The sequence below is a fragment of the Cimex lectularius genome, unplaced genomic scaffold (assembly GCF_000648675.2).
Source record: "Cimex lectularius strain Harlan isolate CLEC.00 unplaced genomic scaffold, Clec_2.1 scaffold273, whole genome shotgun sequence".
NCBI lineage: Eukaryota > Metazoa > Arthropoda > Insecta > Hemiptera > Cimicidae > Cimex > Cimex lectularius.
Window position 1 is genome coordinate 495,850 of NW_019392859.1, and position 27,123 is coordinate 522,972.

The following is a 27,123-nucleotide window of genomic DNA, read 5'->3' on the forward strand; positions in this document are numbered from 1 at the left end:
TAACCGATTAATAATTTATATTATCCCAACACTGCACAGGGATGTACATACATACACATGGGTGCCGAACTATGCCTATCACGTCAAGTCCGCCGGCAATTCCAGCTTTTGTAATTTTCAACAAATTACCGGAATGGCTCAAGAATCACCAACTCTGGGTTTATGAAGAACCTCGGCCTTATCCGTCAAGCCACCGAAGTTGGGCCCCAAGGGCTATCAACAACTAGGTCATTTCAGCCCTCAACGCAATCAGTTCCTACACCCAAACCCATTCACCTCCCACTCACTCTTAAATACATTATTTCTTATTTACATACTATTCGCTCAGTTGGGTGGTGGAATACTTCATAGTCCTCCATCACCCTCTTACACATAGGGGTTACATTATATAGCTAATTGATGGTTGACGGGATATTCAATATTCCGCCATCGGCCCTCTCAATCTCTCACACTCACATTCAAGCTAATAAATACAGTCAGTCTTAATATATACCAAGAAACACAAGACAATATATCTGTAAAAAAGCCATCTTTCCGCTAAAAGTCGGAATGGGCAGATATCTGTTGTTAACTGCTGCATAGTTCTAATATCGGGTGGCAGTGATAAGCGTTCTCTGCATGAAAGTCATGGCCCCGTACATACATCTAAGAAGGCGCCCTTCAATTAATTGGGACGCATCGACGCATATGCGGGCTTTGACCGAAAAAAAAGTGTCCGTGTGTCAACCTCGCATGGCCTATTCTCAATCGGGTGAGCCTGACCCGTCTTCTACGAGTCAGATCCTCCAGGGCCATCCATCGACAGCGTTAGTGATACTTCAGAGAATCTCTCAGCCCACTTTTCTATTAAAAAACTGAAATTATGGGAAAAGTTTCTTCTTTAGGAAATAATACAAAGGCTACAAAAGATTTTGAAATATTATCATTTTGAGGCCATATTTAACATTTTACAAAAACACATAATACAATTTTTTGTTAACTTTTGTTATTACAGTAAGAAATAACTTCACTAGTTTTCATGGTCCGCTTGACCAATTAATATCTTTCAATTAATTAGATTTTTAGTTGAGATAAAAAAGTCAGTCTCATGAGCGGGATTCGAGCCCATGACCTTCGGCTAGATACCCCGCTGCTATACCACTTGAGCTATCGTGACTTCGATCCACTCGGACACTAAGGTATAATTTATTTGGTTTTAATTGGTCAAGCGGACCACGAAAACTAGTGAATTTAATAAGTTTAAATGAAGTATACCTTCATTAAAGCCCTCCGTGGCCATTTCATTTGTTGCCGAGGTGGGGTAATTCAAAAGGTGGGGTTGAGATGGGAAGTTGGTGTCCGAGTGGATCGAGGTGTCGAAAGCTCAAGTGGTAGAGCATCGGCGTATCTAGCCGAAGATCGTGGGTTCGAATCCCGCTCGTGACACTGACTTTTTTATCTCAACTAAAAACCTTAATTAATAGTAAGAAATAACCTTTGTTATTCAAAAATACCTTGCTTATTTAATATATGATATTTTTTAGATTTTTTAACTATTATTTTTTAAAAATAAATTTTATTGATTGTAGTTTAAACTGATTACTCAAAAGTTTAAGCTACCACTGAGTTTCAACGAGCGTTTTATCGCATTTTATAGGTGACCTCTCGGGCTAACTACGTTTAAAAAACCAACTAGTTAAAAAAAAAGAAATTTGATCATTAATTTGCCTTGATTTTGGTAAACACGTTTTAAAGTATAACAACCAGTTACATGATACTCTAAAATTATCTTGGTATGAAGGCAAACTTCAATATCTCCAGCACGATTTGTTGATTGGTTGTATATCTGGTATCACTGTTTTTAGAGTGTTTTCAAAATCCCCCCCCCCAAAAAAAAAAACCCTCCTTAAAAATTAGACCCTCTGTCCAGACCCACCCCAGTGGTACAGAATAATTATTTTTATAAGTAAAGTAGATTAAAGAAGATTTGATAGGATTTATTTTTGCCAAGAAGATAAAATTTTCTTTTTATGAAAAAAATGGCAAGTCGAAAATTAATATACCACAATTATAGCCAAAATTAACCAATCAACCATCCCTAAACAATCATCGTCAATGTAGGGTCTTATTATACTTCCTTGTGAAACACACGTTTCACTGGAAAGACAATTCACGTGACACCTACACTGAATGAGTGCGTTCTGCAAGATATGATTATGCCCTAACTTTGTAGCCCAGACATGAAAAATTAATGCTATACTTTTTAAATATGCTAGTCACCGAACAACTTACCTAACAAGTATAAACTCGACTAACAGCATTAAAGAAACCCATTTACATTTTCACCTTTTTTTAAAGGAAAAAGTTTTAAAAAGGTATTTACATGTTAATTTAACTCAAATATTCTTGTATAATAATTCTTTGGTTTAATGTTTAAACATATAGAGGGATGTTTTTCAGAAATTTGGCTAACGGTTTTCCGGTAAATGTAATTTGCAAAATTTTTAATAAATTAATCTTACTGTCCTAAAAAATCAATAATTAAATAAAATCCGCTGAATTTTAGATAGTTATTAGTTAAATTAGTTTTTAACAAGAATTTATGTTTATACACGAGAAAAACAATAGTCATGAGGTGTAAAAGGTCTTTTTCTGTACTTCAACAAATAAATAATAAATATTATCACTTGTTCTGTAGGTTGTGGAACAACATAATGCAACCTGGAATATTCTTTTTAGCAAAACAGTTTTGACATAATGACATGTTTCTTCTTCAGTATCAATAAAATTTGTATATCTAGCGGATTTCCCAACAATGTATGACACACATTCATTGCCGCTATTAATATTTTTAATATCTCTTAGAAAACTGTTTACTAAAAAAGGAATAGCTACCTGTTTTTGCCTCTCCGTGTAGTTTGATCCTATTTTGACTACGTTTCTTTACCAATAGCTTACTTTCTGATTCGTCTGTGAATTAGGAAAAAAGGTGTAGTTCGGAAAAAAGCTCAATCTTGGAGTTTACGAAATAGTAAACTTCCTCATCGGTTAATGTGTCGAGTGTTCTATTAGTTGCAAAATAGGAAATCTATGTTGGGTTCCAATCTTCATAGAGGTCATTAGACGGGTGAAAAAAGACCAAATGCTGGGTTCACCGAGCTTTCGGCAATTTATAGTGCCATCATCAGGGCATATTTAATTACGAATTCCAAAAAATACAATTAAAAATTAATGTAATAAAATAATGTAGTAAAATAGGCATTTCGTAAACTCTAAGATTGAGCTTTTTTCCGAACTACGCCTTTTTTCCTTGATTGGAAGATTGGAACCGTAAGTAGCTTATCTGCAGGTCGATCAACGAACATCATATCTTCAAAATAGGAAATATTCAAATAATTGGAAAAGTTTCAGCCTTGAATTAACCCATTTAACACGGTTGTTTCATTTTTCGTGCGTTTTGCTTAGTTTAAATTTTTCCTCTGCCTCAGAGACTGCAGATGAGTTTTTTTCTCCTACCTACAAATACATTCTACGGAGGTAATATCCTGCCGTCAATTTTGTTCCTCGAAGTTCTTTTTATTGAATAACTTATCAACATTATTAACATTATTCGTTGAATTTTTACAAATTAATAAAATTTACTTAAGGTTAAAAGATAAGAGTTTACTATATTATAAATAATTTTAAAATCAGCGTTTCAATTATGTAATTCAGGAAAAATGGCGTCCGATATAAATGTGGTTTTGTTCATTCACATTGCTTTTAGAACAAAAGGCCGGTGATCATGGCATATAATTGCCTATTGAGAGCACAATGCCAGAAAAGAGGACAATGACTAATCTACCGTCAACCCTGGTGATAGAGCATGCCCAGTACGATATTCGGTTTATTAAAAATACTCCTGGGCAGTTGACGATCCAATACTGGGAGGATTGCGGTTTTTCACCCAATTCCTTGATGAATATCAAGAAATGACGTGGAGAAAAGGGATTTCAGTCCTTTTTCGACATATTAAGACCTCTCACGTGACATACATATGAAACATCCCCTACGTTTTAGAAATATACTGTATATAATTTATTTATAACCGACTTTTAATAAAATTTTAATATAACGTCATGGCTATTGTTGATAATTATGATTGTGATTATCATGACATGATTATTACTTAAATAAATTATTGTTTTAAAATGTTTCCATTGTTAGAATTTTTATTCATTATGAAAAAAATCTGCAGTGTATTTTCAAACCGCAGTGGTCCCATGCCCATTAAAAAAGTACATAAAACTATCACTTTATATTGTGAAAAAAAATTATAAACGGTGATAAGTTGTAATAATTGAAATATACTGTTTGATAGTACAACGAATGGATAGTGCCTCCAGTAATCTTTTTCAATAATTATTTTGCATAATAAAACATAAATATGTTGGGTATGATTAGAGCGTAGAAAATTGTGTTGTTGATTTTTATTATCAGGTATGTTATGTTAGTAGTTTATGTAGTTTAAGTCCGGGAGAGCGGACGTTTTTCAAACTTTGATTGAAATGTGTGGTGATTAGTGACCGTTAATCGATATTTATTTAGAAATCGTGAGATACGGTCTGGTGTGATGTAGGTTTCAGAAAATCATTTTCTTTATCGTGCCAACGTTTCGATCTTTATTGAGATCATCTTCAGGGCCTGGGATTTACAAACATNTGTTGATTATTCTGTTAATTATGTGTTTAGGGTAGAGATTGTTATGGAGGATCTGTTTGTATATCTTTATGTTTTTGAGGTGGAAGGATTCATGGCGTAAGATAATCATTCTGTGAAGTAACCCTTTGGCCATGTATTATTGTATGAAGAGAATGGTGAGACGTAAAGTTGAGGTTGCGATCTGTATTTCTTGATTTTTGATACCAATCTGTGATTAATGTGCCATCTGGTTGTTTTATTACGAGTGTATCTAAAAATGGTATTTTTTTGTTGTTTTCGATTTCATGTGTAAATTGTAGGCGTGGGTGAAAGCTATTAAATGTATCTAATGTAGTTTGAATTTGATCTGTGGGAACAGCTGTCAATATATCATCTACGTAAATTTAAAAAAAAATTTTTTTTGATTGAAAATGGAATTCCTCTACCTACCAAGTGTATCATATTATGCAGAGTTGCCAACAAAGAGATAATACTGGCTCTCTATATAAAATAAATGAGCTAGTTATTTAAATAAACTTAATAATCAACTAATTACCACCATTTCACAAATTAGTCACATACATTATCCGTGTTTAGTTAACTTTAAATTCCACTTAATTCATAAAGTAGATTATTGGTTATTATGGAATATACCATTCCATAATAACCATTAATTTAGAGGAATTGAAAGTGCTGTATAGGTGTTTTCTCAGATGCCAATGAGTCCTATCACTCTCCTGAGATTTACCCTGTCCATCTGTAGCTATGTGCTTTTTGGTGAAGATTAATAAACCATGAGGTACTACATTTAGGTTCACTTGAGTTCGACCATTTCTTCTTTTGTTTTTCTCGACTCTTTTTTGATGGACGAATCTACTCCTGACTACAGGTTTTGGGCCTAAGGCTGTCCTTGCAAAACCTCCTCAGTGGTATACTTTGGCTTGTTCGTTGCCCAAAATTTCTATGCCCTTTGACATCCAAGATGTTATGCCTTCCAGATTTTAGAGGTTTTGATGTATTCACCGACTATTTTCGGTGAAACCATTTTATCCGCTAATGATTTTAGGAGCTTTGGCTGTCTGATCTTATAAGGGTGTTTTTGTAATTGTAACTGTGTCACGCGCATAGTTAGCATGTTTTTCGCCATGAAAAAGCGAAGAAACTCTAATGAAATTTATTGTTCTTGCTTTATAAAGAGAAATAAGCCAGGTTCAGCTGAGCAAGTCCTCAGTTGGACAAAAGTTACTTGTTTCTTATACTTACGATTACGCAGTTTTATAAGTCTACTTTTCTTAGCCATTATTGTATCAGCCTTATTACGTAATTTTCAGAAAACAGTTCACTGCCAGACATTAGCCAAATTTAATACGTATTAACATTTAAAACATGAAACATTTCTTAGGTAACAAGTTGGAAAATTACGTATATTAAATTGTTATTAAAAAGTAAAATTATTTGGACATTCGATATAGAACTCGGGAACCGCTAAACCTTCCAATATCCAATGTCTCGAATTCTTATTTACGAAAGTCAAGATGTAAGCTATTGCAGATCGAAATATGGTAAACAGCTTTTGCGATTTTTCACGTTTTCAATCTAGTTACATTTCTTTTTATACTATCTTTATCTATTTCTCTTTACTCCGTCTGATTTCTTGCACGTACACGCACACACAATCACACAACCATTTAGAATTTCTCTCATTTTTCTGTAGAATACATAATATAAATTTTTTTAACTTATTCACTAGCCAGTTTATTGTGTATAGAATTTTCAGTTGAAAACACCAATAAAATTTTTATAGTTTCCTATTATAAACGGAGACTCTAACAAAGAGTATAATAACATTTTTAATAGCCAAAGTTCATCTATCTTTAACAGTTACGACCGGTATATCTACTACAGGATATACTATCATGTTTTTCGATTTCGAATTATTTTATTCCGCAACATTTGAACACACAAACATAAAATCTAATTTACCGAAAGGATGTATTTGTTAATTTTGCCTTTCTGTCATTTCTTTAGATCAGAGTCCCCATATAAAATCATGAATAGAAGGAAATTATGATACATGTTTAATGTAAGTTTCAATAAAACTACAGAAACACACAATTGCTACTGCCCTAAACGTATTTTTACGCAGTTAACGTTTGATACAGTATTATTTAATTTTTGAGATATCATACAGTGAAATTTAAACTTTATGTTTCGAATCAAACCTATCGATAAAAAAAAACATTTACAACCTACAAAGCGCCACTATGCACCCGATTTTGAAATATGTATGGTTTATTACTGTGGAGAACCGCTAAACCTTACAATATCCAACGACTCCAATCCTTTCAGTATAATGTCCTCAGATCACTTATAAATGCTCCGTATCGTGTCTCCAATACTACCTTCCACAATGACCTTAAAATCCCATTTATACAAAAATTTATCGAGTTCAACAATAATCACCCCAATAGTCTCGCCCCAGCCATGTCCAACAGAACCCCCCTACAATTCCACAAGGTTTCTTAAGAGCAATCGCCCGCGACCTCCTTTGCGGAGTGGGTAGTGAAGTGAAGTGGAAGAATAATATTGATTATATGCTCCCCACAATGAAATATATAAAGCTGGAAATATATCTATGTACCATCAAATTACATGGTGTAATAAAGATTTGAAGAAAAATTTCACTCTTCACCTGGAATTCTGGGTCAAGTTGAAAAAATATCCCCACAAAAGCTGCCCTTATGGCTTCGGTTTTTCGAGTTGTGGTATGTTACACACAACTGACAGTAATTATTGCTCAGAGCCATCATCACTGAATATCCAGGTCCGCCTGTGTTCGTCATCTGCTGTGGGTTATGTTCCACCGTGATCAAAGTGATGACAAATGTTAACCTGTCAAGTTTTCTAACATTTTTGAGATCCGGCCCCATGTAAAAGCATGAATAAAACGGAAATTATGACTAATATTGTTAAATGTAACGCAATGGTTCAACAATATAAACAAGTCCATTTAGGTTTTCGTGGCCAATTTACGAAGTTGCTTTTTTCAATAAATTAATTATTCTTTCTAAGGTCTTGGGTGAGATAAAAAAAGTCAGTGTCACGAGCGGGAATCGAACCCACGACTTCAGCTAAATACGCCGTTGCGTCACTTGCCGTGGCCACTTCATAAGTCGCTGAGAATCCAATCCTGATTACACGACATTTGAAAATGGCAAAAAGGGGGCACATTATTTATAGACTATAACAGATTTTACCCATTTAAGCCAAATATTCAATAGTGTGAAGTAAATTTGCATTCTTATAGCCTGGCTTTATTCTGGTCGATAAATGCTTTTTTTATGCTTTTAAAACTTTTTATACTTTCTATACCGCTGAACGAATAAATTGAATTATCAGTAGTTTTGCGATCCGCTAGAATTCAAAGAGCAAAAACCTTCGTTTTATATCCATTATAATTTAGTGGTTTATTGACCAAATTACTTCTTTTCTCTACAAATATGTGAGAGTTATTTTTTACCAACAATTAAATTGAAAGTTCTGTAAGGGTGCCTTATTAAAGGAAATTTAACTCTAATTTCAATAATTTAATTAAGGTTTTTAGTTGGGATAAAAAGTCAGCGTCACGAGCGGGATTCGAACCCACGACCTTCGGCTAGATACGCCACTACTCTACCATTTGAGCTATCGTGAGTTCGATCCACTCGGAACTAACTTCCCATCTCAATTTCAATCTTTCAATTAATTAATCTTATTACGTAAGGTTTTGGTTAAAATGAAAAAGTTAGTGTCACGACGGGGATTCGAACCCACGACCTTCGGTTCAATACGCCGCTGCTCTAACCACCTGACCTGTCGTAACTTTGTTTTACAGCTCAACAAAACAACGACGAGCAACCCCAGAAAGTTGCGATTTTTCCACCGAACATTTGTACTATGTGATACTATATAACATAAAGGAATTTTTAGAAAATATCTAAATAAATTATGTAAATAAAAGAGTCTAAAAGATATTCATACTTGCCTACTTGGCTATGTACTCAGTAATAAAATCATGTCCTTGTATAATCTATGTAAGTTAAAAATGAACTTCTTTGATATAATAAATTTTCCGCTGAGAATTGTTTTTTAACTTTTACTTGAACGTGATTTATGCCTGGGGCAAATATCTTTCAATTAATTGTGTTAATGAATGTGTTAATTAAAAATGAAAAGTGGCAAAAAGGAGGGAAAATTCAAAAGGTGGGGTTGAGATGGGAATTTGGTGTCCGAATGGATCGAAGTCACCATAGCTCAAGTGGTAGAGCAGCGGCGTATTTAGCCGAAGGTCGTAGGATCGAATCCCGCTCGTGACGCTGACTTTTTTATCTCAACCAAGACCTTAAAAACAATAATTTATTGGTTGAAAATAAACAAGTGTGAAATCATGTATACATTTCACAAATATACATTTCAATACACTTAACGCTCAGTTGACATTTGACATATTATTATGTTATAATAATTGCAATTAGTAAGCGGTATTTAAGTTCTAATCCTTCCAACGTTGTTGTTGCCGTTACGCTTATTGCAATGTAATCTGATATAGAAACTGTTGATAATGTCCAATAATATTATTTGATCATTATGTAGATTTACATCCAATAGCTATTCATTTTGGCTTCTTTTTTTCAACAAACCCTGCTAAAGTTCAATGATATTTTTGTTTACGAAAATAAATATCTCAAATATAACCTCAAAAAAAAGCCAAACAAACTGAATTTCAAATAAAATCCTACGGTAGAATTATTTATAAATGGAAATACTCTCATAAATACTTCATGCTGCAAGGTTACGCTTGTTTAATTCCGATAGGCGAAAGTGTTGATTGCAATTCCCACCGTGTCCCGCATAATCTCATTGATCGTCCCTGACTACACCCTTTTCGACAGAATATAAAGAAAATTGATCATTATAACTGAAAATTTTGCTTGTGATTTGTTTTAAACAGAATTGTCTTTTTTCTCTTTTTAACTAAAAACTTAAAATATAATTATTCAGCTTTTTGCGCTCCTCAGTTCTCGTCGTCTTTCGTTTTCAATTTAATTTTAATTTTAACTTCAATTTTTATATAAATAATTTTTTTAAATTTATATCGATTGCATTCCGATTTTTTAAGGCATGGAATAATTCGATGCTTTCAGCCATTTCATAAACAATTGAAAGTTTTTCGATGTTGTATGAATTGAAATAAATGATCTACTGGACGTTACCCCCTGGATCGTTTCTCCCTTTTCGTTCATGGTCAGTTAGGCAGAAAATGTACAACACAGTCAATTTACTTGAAAAAGTTTCATTGTTGCGCCAGATGTGGGCTTCCTGGTCATACGTGATCAATCATCATTTTTATAAAGGAAACAGTCGTTGACCTAGCGTTTACGTTTAAGTCCGAGCAATAATATTTTTGGTATGTATTTACAGCTCGATTATTCAAAAAATATCTATGGCACTTACTCATCTTGATAGAGAAATTACGTTAGAATAATTAATTATGAGTGTTAACGAAAGTAAGTTTAGCATGGCTTCAATTCCCAATGAATGTTTTAAGTACATTGGAAGTAATGGTCTTATCTTTATTCAGTTATTATATAATAAAATGTTAACTGCTGAAACTTCCACTTCTGAAACTTATCCAAATCTTGGTTATGCATTAAATTAAAACGTTCCCAAAAAGGAGGCAGACACATATAATTTTCGTAGCATCGCCATATTCAATAATATTACAACAATTTTACCAATATGTAAACAACTAAATGTATGAGCTGAGGAGCACTGCTTGTTACCAGATAGGAAGGGAAGAGTTTGTCGTCATAACATATTTATAACATCCGTAATAATCAATTGTTCTTCTTCTTTTTTTTAATTTGTTTTACTAGGGTTTGCAACAGCAGAGGTCATGCCACCCTCAGAGTGCCTGTGTTTTTGAAAAACCCATTTGTAAGTATGTCGGGTTGGGTTAGATTGCAGGGCCGCTGGATTCGAACACGGAACCTTTACCTTGCAGTGATGAGCGCCGTATCAACTCCTAAACCGTTGCCCCAATAGACAATTGTTATTTGAGACTAAAAATAGAAAATCTTTTGCATTCTTTTTTTATTTAAAGAGAGCATTTGACTGTCGCATCCATAATAAATAATGGTACCAACTTTATAATTTTCGAATTAGCCGAAAATCGCTGCAACTCATTAAGGTTTTTTATGATAATGCTGTTATGTTCATAGACGGTAAGTCTCTTTCTCCCAAGAAAATTCGGTATCTGAAGATGTTTTACAGGGCGAAGTTTTAAGTCCCTTATTATTTTCCGTTTTGTCTGACATCGGTCAACGTTTTACTAAATTATGGGATTATCGTTATATAGGAGTAAAGATTACATCTATTTTTGTATGGTGACGTTTTGTTACTTGGAACGAAACTCAAGAAAAGTTAAATTTACTTATAAATACTTATATAAATAACTTTTTAACTGTTATTATCAAGAAAACAGTGGCTGTGCTATTCACTAGATCCGGACACTCTGTTGAAATTTTTTTTTAATGTACGCATATGATTGTATTGCTTTTGTAAAAAAGTAATTACTTGTGTTACGTTGTGTTCTTCAGCTAAATTCACAACAGCCAGTACACATTTTTGGTGGAATCGTACCACAGCGACCCAACCAGTCATAGGGTTGTTAAAATTGTGTAAAAGTGATAAGTTGGATTCAAAGTGCATTTTTTGCAACAAAATTAACAACTTCCAGGTATTATCCCAACACATACTTCAAGTTAGAAGGTGGAAGGGTTCATTCAAAATTCAACTCGTTTAAAAGAATGCTGAGTTGGTGGCAGACAATTTTGGGAATGCCGGGCCAACACTTGACCAAACAGTGTTATCTCAATGTGTTTGAGTTAAGAGATAACAATAAAATCTCTTACAACTGGGTAAGACAATTGAAACATTATCTCTTACTTAATGGGCTTGAATATCTTGGGCCCAAGAGTTGAAATTATTTGAGAAAAATTATGATTACAAAAATAAGTTGATTCATTAAAAAATAATTTTTCAATTTAGGTATAGAGTCTGCCCTGAACAGTCGGTATAATACTATTATCGTTCTTTATACAACTTCAATTTGAACCACATTTCAGTATTAATATTCTCATTAAAAGTAATATTCATTGCACAGCTTCAGTGCTTTGCAGTATTTATTTTAACATAAATACATTTTATTCCACTTTAGATGTGTTCTTCATGTAACTCTCATGCTCCTAATGACATATTATACTTTTTAAATAACTGCCCAGTTTGGCTTAGGTCAGATCAAAATAATCGTCGAAATATTTCTTGTCTTCAGACATAGAAAATGTAATATTATTACTAGGCGTAACTTCTACTGACTTGAAAAATAAAATAAATGACATTTTTATGTTCTATAAAGAGGGTTTCAGATTTAAGAGTCTCCTCAAAGTTAAATGTTATTTAATTGATTATTTTTTTCTTTTGATATTTTTTGTATACATGTACACATTTAATACAGTATCTAATCCATTATATTTCGTGGTCTGTTGTCCAAATTACTTCTGTCAATTACTTAATCTTTTTAAGTAAGGTTTTGATTGTAATGAAAAAGTGAGTGTCACGAGCGGGATTCGAACCCACGACCTTCGGCTAAATACGCCGTTGCTCTGACCACTTGAGCTATCGTGGCTTCGACTCTTGACTCTACATTTTTCATCGTAACCAAGATCCTACATAAAAAGAATTAATTAATTGAAATAACTAATGTGGTCAATAAAGCCAGTAAACATAAATGGATTAATATATAATCAGCAAAGAAGTATCACATCACTAACAGCTCGGACACCAACTCCCCATTCCAACGTACAACCTTTCGAATTTTCCCTCCTCTTGAAAAATGGCAAAAAGCAGGGAAAATTCGAAAGGTTGTAGGGTGAGATGGGGAGTTGGTGTTCGAGTGGATCGCAGTCACGATAGCCCAAGTGGTCAGAGCACCGGCGTATTTTGCCGAAAGTCGTGGGTTCGAATCCCGCTCGTGACACTCACTTTTTCATTTTAACCAATACCTTGCATAAAACATTATCTAATATTACTCTTATTTGTATTTCTTACTTTATGTTTGCTTTATGTACATACTAATATTGTACAGACATTCTCCTGAATGCAGTAATTGGCTGTAATAATAATTATAAAAAATAAATTTAAAAAAAATATTTTGAAGAGTCTAGTTTGGGCGAACTTTATTGATTAAAGTATTTCCATAGAATTAGGGAAATCCTTGCACTGGGAATGAAAATATGCGGGTCTGTAGGAAATATCGCAAAGCACTGAATTGGAAAATCATCCTTTCGGTAGGAGGTAATCTACTTCGTTTTCCAATTTACTCATCTTTCTTGGGATTTTTTGTATATTTTGATATGATTTGTTGTACTTTTTAGAAAATTACATCCGAATGTGGTGGAATATAATCTGTTGAACTGAATGAATTTAGCATATAAATTGGCTGGATCAGTGCTTGCTTGTAATTCTTGCATTTTTACGAGTCCACGGTAATCTAATATATTAGCATTCCACTGTATCACTATTTTTCTTTCTTTTAAGAAGCCCTCTCAATTTAAGACTGTCCTAATTTTACTTGATTTTGTGAGAGCACAAAAATAAGTAAATTCTTACTGTGAATCGGCGTTATACCGTTATCCCGCTCGTGACACTGACTTTTTTTTATCTTAACCAATACCTAACTTAAAGATTAATTAATTTAAAAAAGTTATTCAGACCACGAACTCTAATGGATTTAATCAGTAAAATGAAGTATATCTTCACAAAAGCTCTCCGTGGCCATTTCATTCGCCCTGAGAATCGAATAGATTACACGACATTTGAAAAATGGCTAAAAGAAGGGGAAATTCGAAAGGTTGGGTGGAGATAGGAAGTTGGTGTCCGAGTGGATCTAAGTCACGATAGCTCAAGCGGTAGAGCAGCGGCGTATATCGAAGGTCGTGGGTTCGAATCCCGCTCGTGACACTGACTTTTTTTATCTTAACCAGTACCATACGTAAAGATTAATTGAAAAATTTTATTCGGTCAATGGGTTATACCGTATATTTAATGCAGTTTACATAAACATAACATGCTATGTACCCAGAAATCACCTTAATTTCAACGTATTTATGTATTATTAATTAGGCCGAGCGACTTTTCATTATAAAATTAGTGCTTTTAAGGCTGTGATTACATTAGAAGTCCAGATAGGTCACACATTTACAATCACGCTCACTAATAGAAATTATGTGTGGTGTTTGGTGATCGTTGGCCAATGATCCAATGATTATTTGGAGATCGTGAGGTACGGTCTGGGGTGACGTAGGTTTGTAAAAACATTTTCTTTATAATAACACGTTTCGATCTTTATTGAGATCATCTTCAGGGCTCAAAGTTGCCATTCATTCTTGTGAACACGACACGCAAGAATGACACATCTACATGGAAAACAAACACTTTGAGCCCTGAAGATGATCTCAATAACGATCGAAACGTTGGCATGATAAAGAAAATTTTTTTCTAAAACCTACGTCACACCAGACCGCACCTCGTGATCTCCAAATATGTAATAATAAACATTATCTTTCAAAAACTTGAAAATTTTAAATTCAATAATTTTTATTAACAAGAGCCTTGGGAGCCTCTCATAGAAAGGACTACTCCCTGAAAAACATCAGATCAACAATCAAACAGATCATAAAAACATCTCCCTAAGTAGATTAGATAGTTGAGTTAATTACTTTGGAGGAGAGAAAACAAGATGTTGACTGTAGGTACAGACACAACGAATAACAGTTTAATATTTGTTATCAATTAGATCATGTCATGATGGGTACGTCTTAGATCTGTGTAAAGTACAGATTTACACAATTAATTACGGATAAATTTGGCAGTCTTAATTAGAAATCAACAAACCTTAATCGTGTTATATTCTTAATTAGATTTGAATTTGGCACATTATTTATAGATTATAACAGATTTTACCCATTGAAGCCAAATATTCAATAGTGTGAAGTAAATTTTCATTCTTGTTAGCATGGCTTTATTCTGGTCGATAAATGATTTTTTTATGCTTTTAAAACTTTTTGTACTTTCTATACCGCTGGATGAATAAATTGAAATATCAGTGGTTTTGCGATCCGCTAGAATTCAAAGAGCAAAAACCTTCGATTTACATCCATTATATTTAATGGACTATTGACCAAATTACTTCTTTTCTCTACAAATTTTTGAAAGAGTTATTTTTTACCAACAATTAAATTGAAAGTTCTGCAATGGTGCCTTATTAAAGGAAATTTAACTCTAATTTCAATCTTTACATTAATTAACCTTTTGACGTAAGGTTTTGGTTGAAATGAAAAATTGTGTCACGAGCGGGATTCGAACCCACGACGCTCAATACGCCACCGCTCTAACCACTTGAGATATAGTGATTTCGTTGTACAGTTCAGCAAAACAATGACGAGCAACCCCAGAAAGTTGCGATTTTTTCACCGAACATTCGTACTATGTGATACTATATAAAATAAAAAGGAATTTTTTAGTAAATATCTAAATAAATTATGTATATAAAAGAGTCTAAAAAATATTCATACTTGGCTAAGGGCTATGTACTCGGTAATAAAATCATGTCCTTGTATAATCTATGTGAGTTAAAAATGAATTTACTTCTTGGATATAATAAATTTTCCGCTGAGAATTGTTATTTAATTTTTACTTGAACGTGATTTATGCCTGGGGCAAATGTTGAGAACTGAGAGACTTCCTATTTTCACAATTTTTCTTTTCATTTTCTTCTTTCTTTCTTTTTTGTTTGGGAAACTTGGTAATTGCCCCCTTTGAAAAGAATCGTCAACCGCCCCCGGGTATTATGTCATTCAAGAAATCCCTAAGTTAATTGCGATCCGCGTTAATACGCTACTTGACCCGTGAGGTAACCATAGAGACTTCAAAGCGTCAAAACGCCTCCCCCTTCCAGCACGTCAAGGCATCCGAGTTGACGTCAGTAGAATATAGTAGATCCACTCCCTTACAGCAGTGTCCTTCAAGTGTTTAAGGGAGGCTGACCCTTCCTGAACGTCTTAAAACTGGCCCATTTACAACCCTGAATATCTTTTTATAAGGTAATTTGAGTTTTTCAGGCAGCAGGGAAAGGGGATATTTATTTCAAATTGACACATTTTAATATTTAAAAAACCTGAAATAATATCTCCTTGTAATTAAATTTCACGAGTTTGTTCTTTACACGAGGGAATTAGAGTGTTCTCAATTGAACATTTCCTTCTCGCCGCTCATTAACACGAATTTTAAAAATTCCATGGATGGTTTTGTCATCATAATAGACATACTTTCTCCAAGCAACTGCCAGTCCGTAAAAAGAAAAGTGGAAATTAATATTAATTAAACATTTATCAAATACGAAGGGATGGCTTGCTAGTAGACTTCCAACGTAAGCGAACAGCATAATAATGAAACACTGCATAAAAGATGACAACGATCCGATTACATAACACAGAATCATAAAAGTACACTTACTCATGGGGAGGGAGGTAAAAATCAAATCCGGGTAAAAATACAACCGTTGCTTCACAACGGAGGTTAAACACGAAAATTAACGATTACATTACGTCACAGTATGAAACAAAATCATCCAATTAAACTTTCTTTACATCGTGTAAAGAGTGAAAAAGTACTCAACCGTGTCGGTTGAGCCACCGCTAACAGCGAAAAATACCACCACATATATGAGATATAATCATAAAATTAAACCTTGATACACAAATAAAAAAATATAGTTACTATGGAATAAAACGTTAAAAAAAATTGTTAACACAAATGACTTATCATTAATATCAGTATGACATAAACAGACCATGTAAATATTTCTAGGACGGATAGGATTTTTTTGATGTTGAATTTTTCATCTGGATCTCGGTATGGTCTTAATGAAACAAAAATAAAATACCAAAATATTAAAATACCACCATATTTATGAGATAAAATCATATAATTAAACCCTGATTCACAAATAAAAAAATATAGTCACTATTGAATAAAACGTTAAAAATTAATTGTTAACAAAAATTACTTATCGTTAATATCAATATGACATAAACAGACCGTGAAAATATTTCTAATACAGATAGGATTTGTATGATGTTGAAATTTTAATGTGGGTCTCGGTATGGTCTCTATGAAAAAAATTAAAAATTAAAATACCACCACATTTATGAGATATAATCATATAATTAAACCCTGACTCGCAAATAAAAAATATAATCACTATTGAATAAAACGTTATAAATTAATTGTCAACAAAAATTACTTATCGTTAATATCAATATGACATAAACAGACCGTGAAAATATTTCTAGGACGGATAGGATTTTTTTGATGTTGAATTTTTCATCTGGATCTCGGTATGGTCTTAATGAAACAAAAATAAAATACCAAAATATTAAAATACCACCATATTTATGAGATAAAATCATAGAATGAAACCCTGATTCACAAATAAAAAAATATAGTCACTATTGATTAAAACTTTAAAAATTAATTGTTAACAAAAATTATTCATCATTAATATCAGTATGACATAAACAGCACGTGAAAATATTTAAAAAAAATTAAGAATTAAGATACCAAAATACTTAAAATACCATCACATTTATGAGGTATTATCATATAATTAAACCATGATTCACAAATTAAAAAATATAGTCAGTATGATTAAAACTTTAAAAATTAATTGCTAACAAAAATTACATATCGTTAATATCAATATGACATAAACAGACCGAGAAAATATTTCTAGAATGGATAGGATTTTTATAATGTGGAAATTTTAACCTGGATCTCGGAATCAAATTCAATTGTTTTCTGCCAACTTTCAACCTCTTTTGTGGTCATCATCAGTATAAAACAATATTAAAAAGTTGTTTGTTAAAGACCTTGTCAATTTTAGGACTGACTTCAAAGAAATTTTAAATCATCTACTAAAAGCTTTCATGTCAATTTTAAACATGTTTAAAATAGTTTTACTCTGATGATGACCTAAACATAGGTCGAAATCTTGGCGGATAACAATTTGTTTTTTCATCCAGAACGTACTGTGATCAAGATGATTCGTGAGTAAAAAGTGGTCGCTACAACTAACACTTTAAACAGAAATTTTACAGTAAGTGTAATTCCGATTAGATGAAGCAAGAAGTCGTAAGCTACGACTTAAATTTACTTTCGAGGAGAGGGTATGGGCCTGGGATCACCGATTATAATAAACTTTCGTCACCGATAAATATTGGACTCTGATCGTTCTCACCAATTAGGGTCGAGAAAAAAATGTTTTAAGTAATTTACTGAGTTTTCTCTCTTATTGCTTCGTAACGTAGGATAGGAATGCAATATATACAATTTGCATAATACGCCGCTCGGCCGCAAATTATGTATTTCAATATCTACTCATGGAGAGCTGCCAAATAAAATTTTTATGTAGTTGACGGTATAGTAAAGTGTGCTAAAATATTTTTTACGCAAGAAACAAATTTGATATTCAAAGACTTCTGATTATAAATTTATGGGAAAACCAAAATGATTTTTTCTTATATTTTTCGTTATTCAAATGACTGATTTATTTTAAAATAGTTAGAAAAGTTTGCCTTTTCCAAAAAACAATATTCAAAAATAGTTTTCTTTGTGGAAATAACATGAGAACGGTTGCCCCAAATTAAAAACCGTTGAAATCACCGCCACAAACCCATTCCAGAAATGTATGCATATTGTTTGTGGTGATTAGTGACCGTTAATCGATATTTATTTAGAAATCGTGAGATGATTTATATGTAAACAATGTTTGAAAATCCCAGGCCCTGAAGATGATCTCAATAAAGATCGAAACGTCGGCACGATAAAGAAAATGTTTTTCTGAAACCTACATCACACCAGACCGCATCTCACGATTTCTAAATAAATATGTATGCATATTGATGATTATCTGCTATTTGAAATAGCTAAGGTTCATTTATATTGGAGCTCCTGGAGAGTCAGATCCAAAATTTTCAGCTCATGGGAAACTAGAGAAAAAATAAAAGTTTAGATATGTAGGGGTTTTCCAAAATAAATTCTATAAAAAAATAGGGGTGCGGGCAAAAGCTATACTCCCTCCTGTATACAAATTTATAAAAACCAAGCACTTTCACTAAAGAATACTTAAAAATTGCAGTACATTGAACTATTTTTTAGCGTGAAACAAAGTCGATATTCGTTTTACCCACAAAAAATCAAAATACAAATTTTTGGGAAAACCAAAAAAAAAATTTTGCCTTTCCAATGCCTCAGATTTCTTTTTTCAAAAATCACAAAAAGTAAAAATGAAAACGATTACTGATTTACTAGAAACATTACAAGGGGTTTTTAAAATAAAGGCTACGATCTTATTGGTCATTAAGCCTTGAGTCTATACTAGTCAACGGTGCAGCCCGGCCCCATCAGACGCAAAGCCCGGCGCAGGGGCAGCCCCAGGCTTGGAAAGAACGGAGCCCCACGGATCTCTCGGAACTGATGCTTTTAATATTAAAATTGTACGCAGGGCTTTATCGAGGAGGGGTCGGTGTCTAGTCACCATCGACACCTCCTCCAAGCTCGCTGGAGATTCCTTCACCTCAGAGTCCTGGAAGGCACAAACAAGGGTTTAAATCTTATAAACTACTCGTTTTGTAAGATTTTAGTCCAACCTTGCTCAGACCGATTTCTTGTGAAACCAAGCTGTCCTGTGCTTATCAGATGTTCTGGATAATTGGCAGGCCTTCTCGCACGTAATCCAGCATCTGAAAGTCTTCTTCTTACAGTGCGTAAACTGACGTTAACATTTCTAACTTGTTGAAGTCGTTCCTTGATCTCAACAGAATTAGAATTTAGATTACGGTGTAACTGGAAACAATGAAACGATCATTTCTCTGTGACACGATGGTAACCTGATCCATGTCTTCTTGAGTAACATCCAGTATCTCGGTAGCGATGGAACACCCTTCGGACAGTTTTTCTGGGCATGTACCCTGTGAATGGAACCCTGGCCACTTACGCTTGACTTCTTCCATTTTCCAACAATGATATGATTCTACACGAATCTGTATCAATTAAAACTCTCACTTTAACAAATTTTAAACTTAAAAAAATCGCCACCGGAACTTTAGAAAAAACCTTTACAGAAAAGCCAACAAAGAAGAGATTGACTATTCAAAGATTTATTTAAAAATACAATCGTAAATGCAGGTGGGAATTTTATCTGTATTTTATTTACCTCTAATGCTTTAAATCAGACCAAATATTGTTGTACATAATCAATGGAGGATTGTCTAAGAAATAATTAAAAATATTAAGGGTGGTCACTGTTTTACCGCTCAGTGTAGGAAATTAACAATAAATCGTGATTGAAAACGACCTAATCTAAATTCCTATTTCCATCTAGCGGCTTTTTTTTTTTTTTGCAAAAGATGTATTTAAGTACTAAAAGCTGCTTTCATTTCTTTAAGTACGGTCTACATTAAAAGGTTTTTTCAAACTATATTGATTTTTTTAAGTGAAGTTCATGATGTTTTTAACAGGTTATTTGGTAAGGTCACCATGAATATTTATATGCTACCTCGATTGAAAATATATAAAACGAATAAACAACTGTTTCAGTGCTTATAGTTATGTATTTCTTTTAAACCTTAGGTCTCGTGAAAACAATTTCTATTTCCTTGCTGTGCGATTGTGATTCATATCCTTCAATTGCACCTTTCATTCATCAAAAGGAAGATAGTTCGTTTTTTTACAAGGATCGCTCCTTTGTTGGGTTTTGCTCAACAGCCAAGGAGGTGGTTCAAATACAATTTCGTTCAGGATTGCTGTTAACCGTGTAAAACTTCCGAAAGCTTTCAGGTTCTTATTGTTATTTTTTTATTATTGTTCTTTTCTTTTCGATGCGATTGATTCAATGCGATGATTAAATACTATCTCTTTGATAGAACCGAATATACATAAACAAATGTAGAACAACAAAATTGAACCTAAATTAACCGTAGTATTTTATTAATTATTAATTGTAATTATATTAATATCAGATTAACTAACAAACTAAGTTATAAGCGAAAATTTTAATTTCTACAGCAAATTGGCTCAGTTGTAATATGGATTAAATAACTGAATGATATTTTCAAATAAAAGCACCCTTTGTTATGGGTAAATTATGATTTACTGATTTACATAAGCTCAAATCTGCACAAGCACGTTCACAGAACATGTACTGAGGTGAGCTTATCATTTCTCGCCGTCTACCGGTAATTTCAGGTTTTGAAATTTACAATAAATTACCGGTAGGACAATCACTTTTCTCGCGTGTTAGAAGTCCAGGGTGGGATATCGGTCTTATCATCATTATCATCATCAACCACCATGGGCTATTTAAATCCCAACGTAATCAATCTTCTATGCCCACTCTCACCTACTCTTAAATAATTATTGATATACCATTCATTCATGTGGGTATGGTGTACCATTCACTCATGGGTGGTGGAGTACTCGATATTCCTCTATCACCCTTTATACATATTATTTAACTAACCTAATTGAGGATAAATGGGTACTAAAAATTCCTCAATTCGCCCTCTCACACTTCACATTCACGCCGATATATACATCCACTTTATGGACATAAAACTATCCGTACTATAAGAAAACAAGAAATGGAACAGGGGACCTAAATACTCTTTGGTCTGCTCAAGCATAATTCTCATATCGGGTGGCAATCCTACGCGTTTCCTATATGGAGCCAAGAATGGCACTCTTTAGACACATCGACCACCTCACTCTACATGCTGGATGCATACGCGGGGCTTTGGCCCAAAAGTAAATGTCCATGTGACAACCTTGCATGACCTATTCTTAATTAGTTGGAAAATTATGAATATATATATGGAAAAACAGATATTGGTCATTAATTTATATCACTGTTATTTACAACATTGAAAAAAAAGAATTGCTACAAGTGGTGTAACCGAAGTTAAATATAAATCTCCTTGGATCAACTTTTGTAGAAACTTGGAAAAATGGTAAAATTTTACTTTTCTCTTTATAGATCGAATTAGAAAATTGGAAATTTGTGTACCAACACAATTTTCTGTAGAGATACACTATCGGTGTAAATAATGAGCACTATACAATTTGTTCGATTAGGGGTTTTCTGGAAGATTAGAGTTTCTTTTTCTTTTTTTTTCATCCTCCTTCTCATTTATTGTCAAAAATCTCTTTTTTTCTTTAGGTATCTTTTTCACCAATATTTACAGCCAAATTACAATTGTAAAAGATATGTACAATTTATTTTAAATTATCGATACTGAACTAGGAAAAATGATAAAATTTTACAGTTTCTTTATAGATGAAATTAGAATATAGGAAATTTGAATACCAACACAATTCTTTATAGAGATACTCTATCGATGAAAATATAAGTCAGGATGATGGCGGAAGAACTAAGAACAAATCTTACTCTAATAGATTTTGGTTTTTCAATTTGTTCGATTAGAGGGTTTCTGACAGATTTAGAGGTTTTTCTTCTTCCTCCTCATTTTTGCCTAAAATTTCTTTTGTCTAGGTCATCAATACTTAGATTAAATTTTCCTGATCTAAGCAAGGCTTTCTGATTGTCAAATAATTTCTATTATAAAACAAACAATTTATGTTGAAATTATCGACAGTTAATTAATCTGTATTTAAGGTATTGATTGTGATAAAAAAGTCAGTGTCACGAGCAGGATTCGAACCCACGACCTTCGGCTCAATATGCCGCTACTCTAACAATTGGTCTATCGTGATTCGATCGACTGGGACACTAACTTCCCAACTCAACTCACATTTTGGATTTTCCCTCCTTAACCAATACAGATTAATTAATTGAAAGATATTATTTGGTCAAGCGGACCAGGAAAACTAATGAATTATCGACAATGAAGAAATCAGAGTTAACGGCTTAGATTTCACATGTCACACTTAAAAAATCCACAAATCTAAACATCAACGGGAAATATTTGTTTTCTCAGCTTTTTTGGAATAATCAGGAGGAAGAAGAAAACAAATCCGTATTCGAACAAATATAAAAATTCAACAAAACTTAATTGAAACCAAACACGAAAGTCTGAATTAGATCAATTTGTTTATTATTTTTCGATTATAAAATTACATATCTTACTATTTATTTAGACAGCTCTAAAGATTTTATAGGTTTATAAAGTTATAAACAGCACACAAGCGTTGTAACTCTATCTCCTTTACGCTCTGCCTGTTTCCTTTCACTATAAATATTTCACTTGGGATTCTGATTTATATCTTAATATTTTTTTACTTTTTTTTCCTATAAAACATTCCTTGCCATAAATAACTATAACAATGACTTTTTCCGTTGTGAAAACTAATCATTTATAAGCGCGGAGTGCTATATTTGATACAGATATATTGAAAAATGTGATAAATAATTTCTTAGATGTGTAGAATAGTTTTGAAACATTTTTCTTCGCAAGTAAATAACTATTTATAATTCCTACTGATCTGCTGGGTATTTTGGCACATTCTCATTTTAAACAATAATTGCGGGTGATAAAATTAAGGAGATCGCGTGGTCATTTCCGTTTCAGAACGCCTTATTGGAATTGCCAAATTGAAGGGTTGGGTTCTGTTGGACAGTTTATTGTGGAACTTTTTGGAAATTTGGAATTTTTGAGTAATAATACGGAACATATGTAACTGATCTAAGGATTTTAGATTGAAAAGATTGGAGAAGTTTAGCACCCCCACAGTTTTTTACCGTTCGTCCAAATATTTAACTGTAGGATGGGGGTCATTGGCAAAGAATGCAAGGAGTACTAAGCGGGGAACACACCCGATGCAATGCTATGCGCGATGCGATCTTCCAGCTAATTCTCAAGCCAGAATAAAACATATAAATTCTCATTAAAAAAATTATCGGAGTATTATTAATTTCACCCTCAAGAGAGGTTTTGGGAACCCCAGAATGGGGTATATTTATATATTATTTTACTCCAATGATCGATTTTTTTTCTTCTCTATCCATTATTGGAGTAAAATAAGAATATATTGAATTACAATTATTGCAAAATAAAACATATTCTTTCTATTAATTTATATTAAAATCTGATTATAAAATTGAATTTGTGTTTTAAGCATAAATAACGAAATGTTATAGTTCTAATATTTAAATGTAGCCTTGCCACGTTTTGGTGGGGTGTGCACATCTATGCGACGCCAAGCGCACGCCACGTAGAGTCACACAGCTTGTATCACAAATCTGGACAGTGGGGATCGCAGAGTGTAGAGAAGGGTAGCGTTGCATAGCATCGGGCAGATGTGCAAGGGGGTAATGCAATATTATGAAAAAATGGACTCTGGATTTGCGTCGGGTAGCATGAGGTAGCGTCGCAAGGCGTTGCATCGGGTAAGTGTGTCCCCGGTTTAAATTTCCTATTTTGTTTTGTTTTTCTCCTCGACCAATACCTGATCGTACCCAAGACTCATTCGCCGAAATTCCTTGGTTGCAGTTCAAATCCCATCTCCAAAATACCTTTCTCAACCGTGGTTGGGACCATCCACAGCGGAGTTAACAATTAATCATAACTATTGCTATCTGCGAATAAAAAGGTTAAATAGCAAATCAAAGGAATGTAGGAACTAACGCTGTTTATTTTTCGTTTCCAGACCCTTGTTGGGACAAGACCTTTCTTTCCTGGTTTAAAAATTACTAAAAAATCAAACTTCAATTTCTTATAAAAAGGAACAAAAAACAACCACATGAAAATATTACAACTGTAAGAAATTTCCACCCTGTTGAAACATGCACGCCCCCGATCGCCTCAACCATTCATCGCACACAGCACGGCCTGCCAAGAGAATGAGAAGCCTCTACAACTTCTTTCCTCAGTTCCTCACAACTAGTGATGGGTTTCAAATCCCCACCGTAAACACGATTCTTGAAATAACCATACAAAAAATAGTTTAAAGGTGTAAGGTCGAGGGAGCGAGGAGGCCACAGTAAAAGGGACCGGTTACACCTTACTGTTAGAAAACATTCGCTGTAACGAGGGACGAACTGCGTTGGTATTGCGTGCCGGAAATCCATCTAGTTGGTACCTACCATATTGAGGATATTCCTCTAGAAACTCGCCTTAAAATAAATGAAAAAAACGATGCAAAATACGAAATTTATGGGATTTGGCAGGAATTTAGTACTTTGGCTGATTTTCCACTCTTCTTCAAAATATTTACAGTAGGAGGGAACATAAACTGGTTTCGACCTAAAGCCTGGAACACACTTACTCGACGCAACGCCATGCGACGCTAACCGATGCTACCCGACGCCTTGTCACGTTTTGGTAGGGTGTGCACAACTGTTCGACGCCAAGCGCACGCCACGTAGAGTCACACAGCTTGTATCACAAATCAGTATCACAATCGCAACTCCTCTTTTGTTCTTAATGCATTATTTTGAGCAAAACCATGTAATAAATTGGTAACCAAATTTCATGAGCACAACTATGTAATAAATTGTTTGTTAAACTTAATTGTTTTAAATAAAGTTATTCCGGTGTTTTGATAAATTTTCTTCCTAACCATCATAATTAAATAATTTTTATAAAAACTTATGAATTTTTGATCTCCTTTAATTTGGTTTACATTAAAATAATAATGTTGTAATTAATTTAACGACAAAATTGCATATACTTAGTTTGAAATAAAAACAAAAAATATGAGCGTCTTGTTCTGACGCTATTCGACGAAAATGGTGTCATTTTATGAGCAAAACCATCAAATAAATTGTTAATTAAATTTTATGAGCAAATCCATGTAATAAATTGTATTCCTGTATTTTGATCAATTTACTGCCAAATCATTAAAATTAATTATTTTAAAATAAAAATTAATGAATTTTTGATGTCGTTTAATTTAGTTTATATTAATTAACGACAATAATGCACATAGTTAGAAATAAAAATGGACAAAATTACAAATACTTAGTTTGAAATAAACTACAAAAAATATGGGTGTCCTGTTCTGACGCTACTCGACGAAAATGGTGTGATTTTATGAGCAAAACCATGAAATAAATTGTTAATTAAATTTTATGAGCAAAACCGTGTAATAAAATGTTAGATAAATTCATTGTATCAAAAAATTGTATTCCGGTGTGTTGATCAATTTTCTACCAAAACATTAAAATTAAAAAAAAATAATGAAATTTTGATCTCGGTTAATTTGGTTTATATTAAAATAATTGTAATATGTGTAGTAATAATAATAACGAAACAAACAAGAGAGGAAGTGAGGAAGAGTGAGCGAGAGAGAGCGTGAGTGAGAGAGAATAAATGAATGATTGAATGAAAGAATAGCGTTTTGTAGTGAGAAAAGGCAGAAAGAAAGAGAAAAGAGATAGTGAGAGAAAGAAGAATATTGAGTGAGGGGAACAAACTAGAGAGGAAAAGAGAAAGAGAGAGAGAGAGAGAATAAATAAATGAAAGAACAGTGTTTTGTAGTGAGAAAAGCCAGAAAGAAAGAGAAAAAAGTTAGTGAGAGAAAGCGTTTGTGAGTGAGCGAAACAAACAAGAAAGGAAGGGGGAGAGAGGGAGGGTGCGAGAGAGAGAGAATAAATAAATGAAAGAACAGTGTTTTGTAGTGAGAAAAGACAGAAAAAAAAGAGAAAAAAGTTAATGAGAGAAAGCGTTTGTGAGTGAGCGAAACAAACAAGGAAGGAAGTGGGAGAGAGGGAGGGAGGGTGCGAGAGAGAGAGAGAGAGAGAGAGAGAGAGAGAGAGAATAAATGAATGAAAGAACAGCGTTTTGTAGTGAGAAAAGACAGAAAGAAAGGGAAAAAAGATATTGAGAGAAAGTGATAGTGAGTGAGTGAAACAAACAAGAGAGGAAGAGGGGGAGAGAGATAATAAATGAATGAATGAGAGAATGGCGTTTTGCAGTGAGAAAAGAAAGAAAGAAAAAAAGATGGTGAGAGGAAGTGATAGTGAGCGATCGAAACAAACAAGAGAGGAAGGGGGAGAGAGAGAGAATGAGAGAGAGAGAGAGAGAGAGAGAGAGAGAGAGAGAGAGAGAGAGTTTATATTAAAATAATTATGTAAATATTAGTGTCCGGTTCTATTAGGTTTGACTATACTCGATGCTTCCCGACGAAAATCTGGAGAGTGGGGATCGCAGAACGTAAAGTGGGTAGTGTTGTATAGTATCGGGCAGATGTGCACGGGGGTAATTCAATCTTATGGAAAATTGGGCCTTGGCTTTGCATCGGGTAGCATAGGGTAGCGTCGCATAGCGTTGCATCGGGTGTGATCCCCGC

General features: G+C 33.6%; 1 protein-coding gene across 1 annotated transcript in view; it reads left to right on the forward strand.

Annotated features, from left to right (window-relative positions):
• LOC112127602 (rap guanine nucleotide exchange factor 4-like) overlaps positions 1–27,123 on the forward strand; it is a gene marked incomplete at its 3' end in the record, with an annotated part of 115,026 nt that overhangs the window by 61,301 nt on the left and 26,602 nt on the right. The window lies entirely within an intron of this gene.